This window comes from Ranitomeya imitator, chromosome 7, assembly GCF_032444005.1.
Source record: "Ranitomeya imitator isolate aRanImi1 chromosome 7, aRanImi1.pri, whole genome shotgun sequence".
Classification (NCBI taxonomy): Eukaryota; Metazoa; Chordata; class Amphibia; order Anura; family Dendrobatidae; genus Ranitomeya; species Ranitomeya imitator.
The window spans coordinates 76,562,406-76,573,553 of record NC_091288.1 but is presented as its reverse complement, the minus strand read 5'-3'; the positions used below and the strand labels follow the sequence as shown (position 1 = coordinate 76,573,553).

The following is an 11,148-nucleotide window of genomic DNA, read 5'->3' as shown; positions in this document are numbered from 1 at the left end:
GGGCATGGGTTTTCTTGAAATCCCATCCACTATGCTATAACATCTGGCCGCTGTGGATGTAAGTAGCGTCCAACCGGCAGCGTTTACTGACCGTGTGCACACACCCCAACACATCCCTATAACTGTACACCCGACCCCTCCCAGGCTGCTCGCGCGCAGCCTCCTGACACCGCGCTGTATTGTTGTGTATTTTGTATAGGCCCCGCCTCTTCCTGTCCTATCACGTGATCTCCCGTCCACCACTCAGCTGTGGCTTCCAGCATTTCTGGTGTGCGGAGGGTGTTCTCCCCCTCCGGAGAGTCAGAGGCCGCAGCAGGCGGAGAGCGGAGCTGTCAGTGACCCCGCCTGATGCCCGGTAACTATCCGTCCCGCCCGTCACCTGCTGCGCAGCGCGGATCTCTACTGTCCGGTGTCTGCGCCGCTCCCTGCTGTCACACGTGACTGGTACGTGCCGGGGACTGGTAGTAGTGTACAGAATCTGCGCTGCCGGTCACCGGCCGATGCGCTCTGCTCCGGGGTCCGTGCGGCTGCGTGCCCGCTGCTACAGTCCGGGACGTGACTACACTGCAGTGTTCTGTGTGCACAGCGTCTGCTGTAATGGGGACAGGTGCAGAGCCCCCACAGCGGCACAGACCCCCTCCTATCCTGGTGGTGCCACATCTGTAGGACCTGAGCCCCCATTATGCCTCACTATCTTGTACAGGGACCAATGCTGGTGTCAGGGGGGGCTGGGCGTACAGTGGTGGTGTCAGGGGAGGGGGTGAAGGGGGGGGGGACTGGGTGTACGGTGGTGGTGGGCTGCGCGTGTGGCCGGTGTCAGGGGGGACTGGGTGTACGGTGGTGGTGGTGGGCTGCGCGTGTGGCCGGTGTCAGGGGGGACTGGGTGTACGGTGGTGGTGGGCTGCGCGTGTGGCCGGTGTCAGGGGGGACTGGGTGTACGGTGGTGGTGGGCTGCGCGTGTGGCCGGTGTCAGGGGGGACTGGGTGTACGGTGGTGGTGGGCTGCGCGTGTGGTCGGTGTCAGGGGGGACTGGGTGTACGGTGGTGGTGGGCTGCGCGTGTGGCCGGTGTCAGTGGGGACTGGGTGTACGGTGGTGGTGGGCTGCGCGTGTGGCCGGTGTCAGGGGGGACTGGGTGTACGGTGGTGGTGGGCTGCGCGTGCGGCCGGTGTCGGGGGGACTGGGCGTGCTGTGGTGCCGCCAGTGTCGGGGGGTGGTGCTGGGCGTGCCGCCTGTGTCAGGGGGGGGGGGAGAGATGGGGCTGCGTGTGCGGTAGGGGGGGCCGGTGTCAGGGGGGGGCTGCATGTGCCGCCAGTGTCAGGGGGGATGGGCGTGCGGTGGTGCTGTTGGGGGGGCGGCTGGGTTTGCTGTGGTGCCGCCGGTGTCAGGGGGGCTGGGCGTGCGGCGGTGCTGCTGAAGTCAGGGGGGCTGGCCGTGTCGCCGGTGTTGGGGGGCTGGTCGTGCGATGTGCCGTCTGTGGGGTTCTGTGCGTGCGGCGGTGTGCAGCAGCTGTATTACATCAGTGAGACTAGAACAATGTAACTCCTCATCCCTAATAAGTGTTTTCTCTAAATTCCGCACATAGTGCCACTTTTAATTCTGCACCCCTTAAATTACAAGTGACAGGACTTCTTCTGAAGCCAAGCCTCGGTGGATTTTGAGGTACTCTTGGGATCACTGTCCTGTCCAGTGGCTTTATGTTCCTCACAGAAGACATGTCGTTTTCTCCTAGGATTTCCTGATGACTGAATCCATCTTGCAAACCACACACGGCAGGTTTCTAGTGCCAGAGTAAGACCACCGGCCCCGAAGCATCCCCGAGCCACCGCCATATTCACTGGCATGGAGATCTTTTTAGAGTATTCTTCATTTTTTCTCCTCCAAACATCTCTATGGCTTATTGTTATGGTTAAAGAAGATGAAGAAAGTACACACGGCACTCAAGGTTCCTTAGTGGTGCACAAGTCAGGTTTCCAGCCCGTCAATAGATAATAACGAATCACTTGCCACTCAGAGGTTCTTTTGCAAGATAAAATTGAACATTTTTTATTTGTGCATCCAGTTCAAAGATTTAAACATTTTCGGTCTAATCACAAGACCTTCATCAGAAACATCTTTAATAAAACTGAATTATATGCAAAATAACATGGAGATTTAGCGAGAAGAATCAAATGATGCACAATCAGAATAACACATGAAAATATAATAAATTCTGTTCAAGAACAAATACATCACATGCTATATAAAATGTGACAACTGTGGCGGTCAGAACAGATCCAGACTGGTGCTCCGTGAGTCGTGGAACCTTCAGTCATAGGAAGCTATAATGATTATAGCTTCCTATGATTGAAGGTTATTCTGATTGTGCATCATTTGATTCTTCTCGCTAAATCTCCATGTCATTTTGCATATATTTCAGTTTTATTAAAGATGTTTCTGATGAAGGTCTTGTGATTAGACCAAAAACGTTTAAATCTTTGAACTGGATGCACAAATAAATGAAATGTTCAATTTCATCTTGCAAAAGAACCTCTGAGTGCCAAGTGATTCGTTATTATTTATTGTTGTGGTTGTGATCTTAATGAGATCAACTTGTTTGTGCTTTTGAGTCAGTAAAGGTACCTTCACACATAACGATATTGTTAACGATATCGTTGCTTTTTGTGACGTAGCAACGATATCGTTAATAAAATCGTTATGTGTGACAGTGACCAACGATCAGGCCCCTGCTGGGAGATCGTTGGTCGCTGAACAAAGTCCAGAACTTTATTTCGTCGCTGGATCTCCCGTGGACATCGCTGGATCGGCGTGTGTGACACCGATCCAGCGATGTCTTCACTGGTAACCAGGGTAAACATCGGGTTACTAAGCGCAGGGCCGCGCTTAGTAACCCAATGTTTACCCTGGTTACCATCCTAAAAGTAAAAAAAACAAACAGTACATACTTACCTACAGCCGTCTGTCCTCCAGCACTGTGCTCTGCACTCCTCCTGTACTGTCTGTGTGAGCGTTGGTCAGCCGGAAAGCAGAGCGGTGACGTCACCGCTCTGCTTTCCGGCCGCTGTGCTCACACAGACAGTACAGGAGGAGTGCAGAGCACAGTGCTGGAGGACAGACGGCTGTAGGTAAGTATGTACTGTTTGTTTTTTTTACTTTTAGGATGGTAACCAGGGTAAACATCGGGTTACTAAGCGCGGCCCTGCGCTTAGTTACCCGATGTTTACCCTGGTTACCGACATCGTTGGTCGCTGGAGAGCGGTCTGTGTGACAGCTCTCCAGCGACCAAACAGCGACGCTGCAGCGATCCGGATCGTTGTCGGTATCGCTGCAGCGTCGCTAAGTGTGAAGGGGCCTTAAGTCTTGGAGTTCAGGTACGAGACCTTCAGCATTGAGAACCTGCTGCCACAAAATCTTGCTGCAAGTATTTTACAGTCACTTGAGGGTTTTCTATCACCTGCCTTGTCAGGAATCTGATGGCAACCGGTGATAACTTCTTGGTTCCGTCACAGCCTTTATTATTGGCTTGAGAACTGCTTCCACCTGTATCTCTAGGACCATCCAATGTTTGTGCTTGGCATGGCCCTCTTAACTCTTTGGGCCTCTTTCTATGTCTGTCCTCCCTCAGGAACGCTGCCAGAAGCTGGTGTGTGGTTATCACATCAGCGACGGGTCATAATAATAATAATAATTTTATTTATATAGCGCCAACATATTCTGCAGCACTTTACATTATAGAGGGGGCTTGTACAGACAATAGACATTACAGCGTAACAATAAACACAGACCAAAACAAGCTTTCTAACTATGATGAAAAAGGGGAGACAGGAGAGGTGGATGGTACCAGAACATGCCATAACATAACAGCCAAAGGTGCTGGAAGTACTAAAGATGCTGATCATGAAGGGTGGACAATTCTGACACTGCAGTAGGCATAAAATGGAGCGGTTTCTGCTGGATTTGGACAAGCCTCTTGTTATGTTAGTTGTGATGAACACTTTATTTTGTTCTTTTATGATTTTTTACAAACCGCAGAATTTTTTTAAAAATATTGCTAATAACCATAACTTCTAATGGAGTCTGCCGCCAGAGTTTATTTTAACTGGAAGGAGATGTTACCAGTGTGAGACATGTAATGACTGACAGTCTGCTCTCCTGGTCTACATGTCTCACACTGGTAATGCCCCATTTTATTTACAATATTCTCTGGAGGCGTATGGTCAGGGAGATCAGTGTCCGGCCATCGCCTGGAGCAGCTTATTTACATACAGACAAATGTAGATTTCTCCGGTATAAAACACTGGATCTCAGATATCAAGGTATAATTTTATTCAGCTTCCTATGAATTCCCATATAGACGGCTTATCAGGGCTGATCCTACTGATAGATTCTTTGTAATTCCACAGCGCTTTACAGACATCTTCATCACTGTCCCCATTGAGGCTCACAATCTAGATTTCCTATCAGTGTATATCTGGCATATGGGAGAAAACCAGAGAACCCAGAGGAAACCCACGCAAACACTGGGAGAACATACAAACTCCTTGGGGAGATTAGAACCCAGGTCTCCATCACTGCAAGGCGGCAGTGCTAACCACTGAGCTGCCCTTCTGTTACATACACGGCTCCTGATCGTACAGGTGACACATCTATGTTACATACACGGCTCCTGATCGTACAGGTGACGCATCTGTTACACACACTGCTCCTGATAGTATAGGTGACACATCTATTTTACACACGGCTCCTGATCGTACAGGTGACACATCTATGTTACATACACGGCTCCTGATCGTACAGGTGACACATCTATGTTACATACACGGCTCCTGATAGTACAGGTGACACATCTATGTTACATACACGGCTCCTGATCGTACAGGTGACACATCTATGTTACATACACGGCTCCTGATAGTACAGGTGACACATCTATGTTACATACACGGCTCCTGATCGTACAGGTGACACATCTATGTTACGTACACGGCTCCTGATAGTACAGGTGACACATCTGTTACATACACGGCTCCTGATCGTACAGGTGACACATCTGTTACATACACGGCTCCTGATCGTACAGGTGACAACATCTATGTTACATACACGGCTCCTGATCGTACAGGTGACACATCTGTTACATACACGGCTCCTGATCGTACAGGTGACGCATCTATGTTACATACACGGCTCCTGATAGTACAGGTGACATATCTATGTTACATACACGGCTCCTGATAGTACAGGTGACACATCTATGTTACATACACGGCTCCTGATCGTACAGGTGACGCATCTATGTTACATACACGGCTCCTGATAGTACAGGTGACATATCTGTTACATACACGGCTCCTGATAGTACAGGTGACACATCTGTTACACACACGGCTCCTGATAGTACAGGTGACACATCTATGTTACATACACGGCTCCTGATCGTACAGGTGACACATCTGTTACATACACGGCTCCTGATCGTACAGGTGACACATTTATGTTACATTTCAACAACCTGACCTGCATATCCAAACATAGACTCAGTGTGAACAGGTGCTGAACCTAGAGTCGCCAACTCATATATAGTTAAGTAAATAAGGCAGCACACTGCAGCGCTAAAACATGCAAATTGAAAACACGAAATTTGAACTGCATTACTGCACTAGATATATGAAAAATGAGAGCGTTTAGCGCATAAAAATGGCCAGTGTGCTGCCTTATTTACTTAACTATATACGAGTTGGCGACTCTAGGTTCAGCACCTGTTCACACTGAGTCTATGTTTGAATGTGCCGGTCAGGTTTTTGAAATGTATTCTCTAGCCTTCTGATCGTGCACTCCGCCTCCTAGCTTCAGGTGTTTTAATTACAGCAGGTCCAATACCCCTCCACAGAGAGAGAGAATTTTAGTCCCAGAAGAGGTTTCACATGTACCCATTCAGATGGAGACGTTTATTCTCAGCGAGGTAGGCAAGCGTAGGACCTGGTATAAGAGAGATGCCGTAGCGGGGCTACCAGGTACACATAAAATTGGCCATTTTTATGCGCTAAAAGCTCTCATTTTTCATATTTCTAGTGCAGTAATGCAGTTCAAATTTCGTGTTTTCAATTTGCATGTTTTAGCGCTGCAGTGTGCTGCCTTATTTACTTAACATCTATGTTACATACACCGTTCCTGATAGTACAGGTGACACATCTATGTTACATACACGGCTCCTGATCGTACAGGTGACACATCTATGTTACATACATGGCTCCTGATCGTGCAGGTGACACATCTATGTTACATACATGGCTCCTGATCACGCAGGTGACACATCTATGTTACATACACCGTTCCTGATCGTGCAGGTGACACATCAATGTTACATACACGGCTCCTGATCATATAGGTGACACATCTGTTACATACATGGCTCCTGTTCACACAAGTGACACATCTATGTTACATAAACGGCTCCTGATAGTACAGGTGACACATCAATGTTACATACACGGCTCCTGATAGTACAGGTGACATATCTATGTTACATACACGGCTCCTGATAGTACAGGTGACACATCTATGTTACATAAACGGCTCCTGATAGTACAGGTGACACATCAATGTTACATACACGGCTCCTGATAGTACAGGTGACATATCTATGTTACATACACGGCTCCTGATAGTACAGGTGACACATCTATGTTACATAAACGGCTCCTGATAGTACAGCTGACACATCTATGTTACATAAACGGCTCCTGATAGTACAGCTGACACATCTATGTTACATACACGGCTCCTGATCGTACAGGTGACACATCTATGTTACAAACATGGCTCCTGATCGTGCAGGTGACACATCTATGTTACATACATGGCTCCTGATCACGCAGGTGACACATCTATGTTACATACACCGTTCCTGATCGTGCAGGTGACACATCAATGTTACATACACGGCTCCTGATCGTATAGGTGACACATCTATGTTACATACACGGCTCCTGATAGTACAGGTGACACATCTATGTTACATACACGGCTCCTGATAGTACAGGTGACACATCTATGTTACATACACGGCTCCTGATCGTACAGGTGACACATCAATGTTACACACGCGGCTACTGATCGTACAGGTGACACATCTATGTTACACACACGGCTCCTGATCGTATAGCTGACACATCTATGTTACATATTGGCTCCTGATCGTACAGGTGACACATCTATGTTACATACACGGCTCCTGATCGTACAGGTGACACATCTATGTTACATACACCGTTCCTGATCGTGCAGGTGACACATCAATGTTACATACACGGCTCCTTATCACACAGGTGACACATATGTTATGGCCTTGACTTCTGCCTCCAGTTGTCTCTGACCTTTAGGATAGTTCATATGTAGTAGAACGTTTTCTTCTGCTTAATATTATGTAGCATACCCTCCTTAAGATTTTTCTATTCTTGCCATAGCTTCAGGTGCAGTGACTGGTTCCCAGCAGTGGTGTATACCAACATTACCTGCCATGTATACAGATATCCCGCCTGTTACTTGGTGGTGGGTACTATCAGGATCAAGGTTTAATATGAAGTATTGTGCGGTGTTAGTTTGCTATCATTTCATTGAATGGAGCCTTGCTTTGTTTATGTAGATGTATCTGGGCCTTTCCATTAATGATCAGCACAGCTTTACAGCCCATAGAGATGGAAGCGTGGTCAGTAAGCAGATGTATGCGGAAATGAAAATTAAGTCTTATTAGAACTTCTCATCACATATTGATTATGGCTTTTTTGCATTACACTGGGAAATCCTTCCAATTTCGGATTCTGCTGCCTTTTTTCAGTGTTTCATTTCTTTGTATTGTGTAAGATGGCAGCAAATAGAGATCTTGAAAACTGAACTCATAACATTTAATCCTGAAATAATCTGAAACCAGAATACCCCTTTTACTAATGTTCCATGTCTGCCTTGGTTGTTCATGGACGGCTTCTGTGTCCAGCATGGTTACCACTTCCCTTTGTGCAAGATCATGTATCCGATGTGACAGCAAAATATGTGGCCACGATGGCTTTCACACCCCATGTCATTATAGTACGGAGGAATTGTGATGTCTGTTTTTACAGCTAACACCCGACCGTTTGATCCCAAGATCGGAGGTATCTCTGATCCTGTTTAACCCCTTAGATTCTGCTGTCACTGCTCACTGCAGCATCTACATGGTTACAAGGTAGACAGAGCGATTGATCTGGCAGTTAAGGATCCAACAATGCCCCCAGGCCTGTAATGTACCAAAGCCTATCTAGCTGCCTGTCAATTTTACACTGGTTGGGTTAAAAGAACCACACACATTTGGTATTGCCGCATCCATATCAATGAGGAACTCGAAAATGATTGCGCAATGTTTCTCTCTGGCTGAAAAACAAACTCCTAAGTGATCAGAAAGTTGTATGTCCCACAAAATCAAGCGCTTATGATGGAGACGTGGTAGGGACATAGTCAAAGTATAGAGAGCAGTCACCTAAGAACTAAGGCACATGTGATCAGCTCCATAGAATATAACGGGCACATGTCCTGTCTGTGATAAACACCGAACATGTAGTTGAAACGCGTCCCGTCCATCTGAGTGAGGCTTACTTTTTGGAAATGAATATACCAGGAAGCCCAACTTTTTCTCTGTAGGACCCTATTTGGCTGCAGCCTTTACAGTCTCGTCAGAGCAGATGTCCGCCATGACGGAATATTGATGAGCTGCAGCTGACGGCGGCCGCTGTTTGGCTGCAGCCTGCACGTGATGAAGCCATGTCACGTCACTCTCCAGGGACAGCGGTATACTTATTTTGTGCTTCTATTAATAACATTCACCATGTGAGATAAAAAGAAAAAATGTTTGATTTCATTGAGAAGTCACTTGCCCTGCTCAGGCCTTGTACAAGGTGTAACACAAAGGATCCGTTTTTCTTGGAGTCTTCTTGCAAAGTCCTTGAGAACAAGTTACTGGGAGATATTTATCTGTACTTTGCTTTCTTTTCCATTCTAAATGAAAGCAGTGCAATCAGATTAGTAATGTTTTAGTGTGGAGAATAGGAAAGGGCTGCCTTGTGCATGAGCAAACAAATCAATCAGTAATTGTTGTCACAGCACAAGCCTGACGTTACGCTTTCATATCACATGATGGATTTTTCCCCCGCAATGTCAGCCCACTTATCCTCACTAGATTCTTATGTAAAAGGCTCAGGAGGTGTAAACTCGCCTAGAAATGTGCCGTGTTTATATGACAGTGGACCTCTTCATTCCAAGCACAGAAGAGTTCATCCTTAGCACTAGGGTAAATTCCATAGCGTACAGCTCTGTACTGGTAATTTTTAATTACGGTATTTAACTTTTAGTTTAAAAAAAAAATGGCAAAGCCTCTGATATGCAGCCTACTCTTAGCATCAGGCTTTTGTCACCATGTGGATGTGATCCTCCCAGTAATACATGCTGGATGTGAGGGCTGTGTGTCCAGGATGCTGTTGCTTCGTTAGCTCTCGGGTCAGCACAGCTTCATTTCTGGATTGATTTCCTCTTCTACAACTCATGAACGATTTCTCCCAATCTACAGCCTGTGTGAGCTGCCCTATCTAACTTGAAAGATTTCCATTCTTGTTCCTTTTTGATCTGCCATGTACAATAACCTTCATCTTCTCTTCTGCGATCTCTAAGGTTGGTGTGTTTTTGGGTCAGTGTTCTGTGTGCAAAAGGGGCTATACACGGACTGGACTCTCACCAATGTTTGTCAATGTGCAAGTGACAAATGGCTCCTGCACAGATCACTAGTGAAGTTGTAGACCGGCAGACTAGGTGAAAGACTTATGCCAGCCATACACAAAAGATGGAAGTCTGTTGAAAGATGCTTCAGCCGACTCTGCCATACATAGAAACATGTTTTCCATTGAGTGTTCCTGTGTTCTCTATGAGAAAGCAGCCAGCTGAAATATTGGCCAGTAGCTTGTCTCCGCGAAAACAGAGTTTGGCTGTCTGAAATTGGGCATGAATGATCCTGATCTCCTCCGACCATCAGTTGGCCAGAACCCCTATACACATTACACTGCCAGCTGAACATGTTGGTGGGTTCGTCCAACATTTGTCTAATCTGTATAGTGGGCCTTTACAGTGGCTCTAAAGCAGCAAGATAATGTGACATTGTCCCTTCCCCCATGACAGCACACCTGAGAGAGGGATACTCCCAGCCAGGACAGGAAACCTACTGAAATAAAAGGGCGGTACCTCTCCCTCACTTCAGTTGAGTTTCCTGTCCTGATGGGAGCCCTAGTGCTGAAATCACGGCGGTATTTTTTTTTTTTTAAGATTTCCACTCGCCCACTCATGTCCCGGCACTGGAAGAACAGGCAGGGTGCCTGTATGCCGGCCTTCAGGCTGTGGAAGGGCTGTTCGCAGGTCCCGTGGGGCTTTCGCGCACGTGCGGTCGTCGGTCCAGCGCAGTCCGGGGTCCTGAGGCTCTTCTGCGGCTGCCACGCCGCTCTCTCCCCCCCCCCTCTGCCGGCCGCCTTCGGCTCTTGGCGTGGCTTCTGGGTGCGCGGCGGGCGTCACGCGCAAGGCATGGTGGGAATGTGCGTGCCCGCGTGACGTCCGTGCTGCGCGCTGGATCCAAGATGGCGGCGCCCATGGACGGACGCCGGACGGGATACAGGGCCTTTTGGCAGTTTCCAGTGGGGTGCAGGGGAGGAGCGAAATGTTTACCGGAAGAGGCGGTGAGCAGCGTGGATCACCCTTTAAAAGGTGGTGGATCAATGGAGTAAGCGCTCACATCTATAGATCTCTCCATTATGGATGATTGTATGGAGCAGTGGTCCCCAACTCCAGGCCTCGAGGGCCGCCAACAGTGCAGGTTTTCAGGATTTCCTTAGTATTGCACAGGGGTTGGAATCATCACCTGTGCAGATGATCACATTACCACCGATGCAATACTAAAGAAATCCTGAAAACCTGCTCTGTTGGCGGCCCTCGAGGCCTGGAGTTGGGGACCCCTGGTATGGAGCAACAGCAAGAGCCCTTACCAGGTGCTATGCCTGGTCACCAGAATACTAAGAGGAGTAGCCGCTCAAGTGGAAGAAGCGGCAGTCGCCCTGACCGGAGGTCGCAGGACTCCTCAGCTT

At 47.9% G+C, this 11,148-nt stretch overlaps 1 protein-coding gene across 2 annotated transcripts in view; it reads left to right on the top strand.

Moving 5' to 3' along the window:
• Positions 1-221: 221 nt before the first annotated feature.
• LOC138644755 (ras-related protein Rab-5B-like) overlaps positions 222-11,148 on the top strand; it is a 46,716-nt gene continuing 35,789 nt past the window's right edge. Inside the window, exon 1 of one of the 2 annotated variants that reach the window (XM_069733541.1) lies at positions 222-355. The gene's annotated coding sequence lies outside the window, so the exon portion shown is untranslated. Of the gene's footprint in view, positions 445-11,148 lie in introns of both variants that reach the window. The other variant, XM_069733540.1, reaches the window with a different exon arrangement.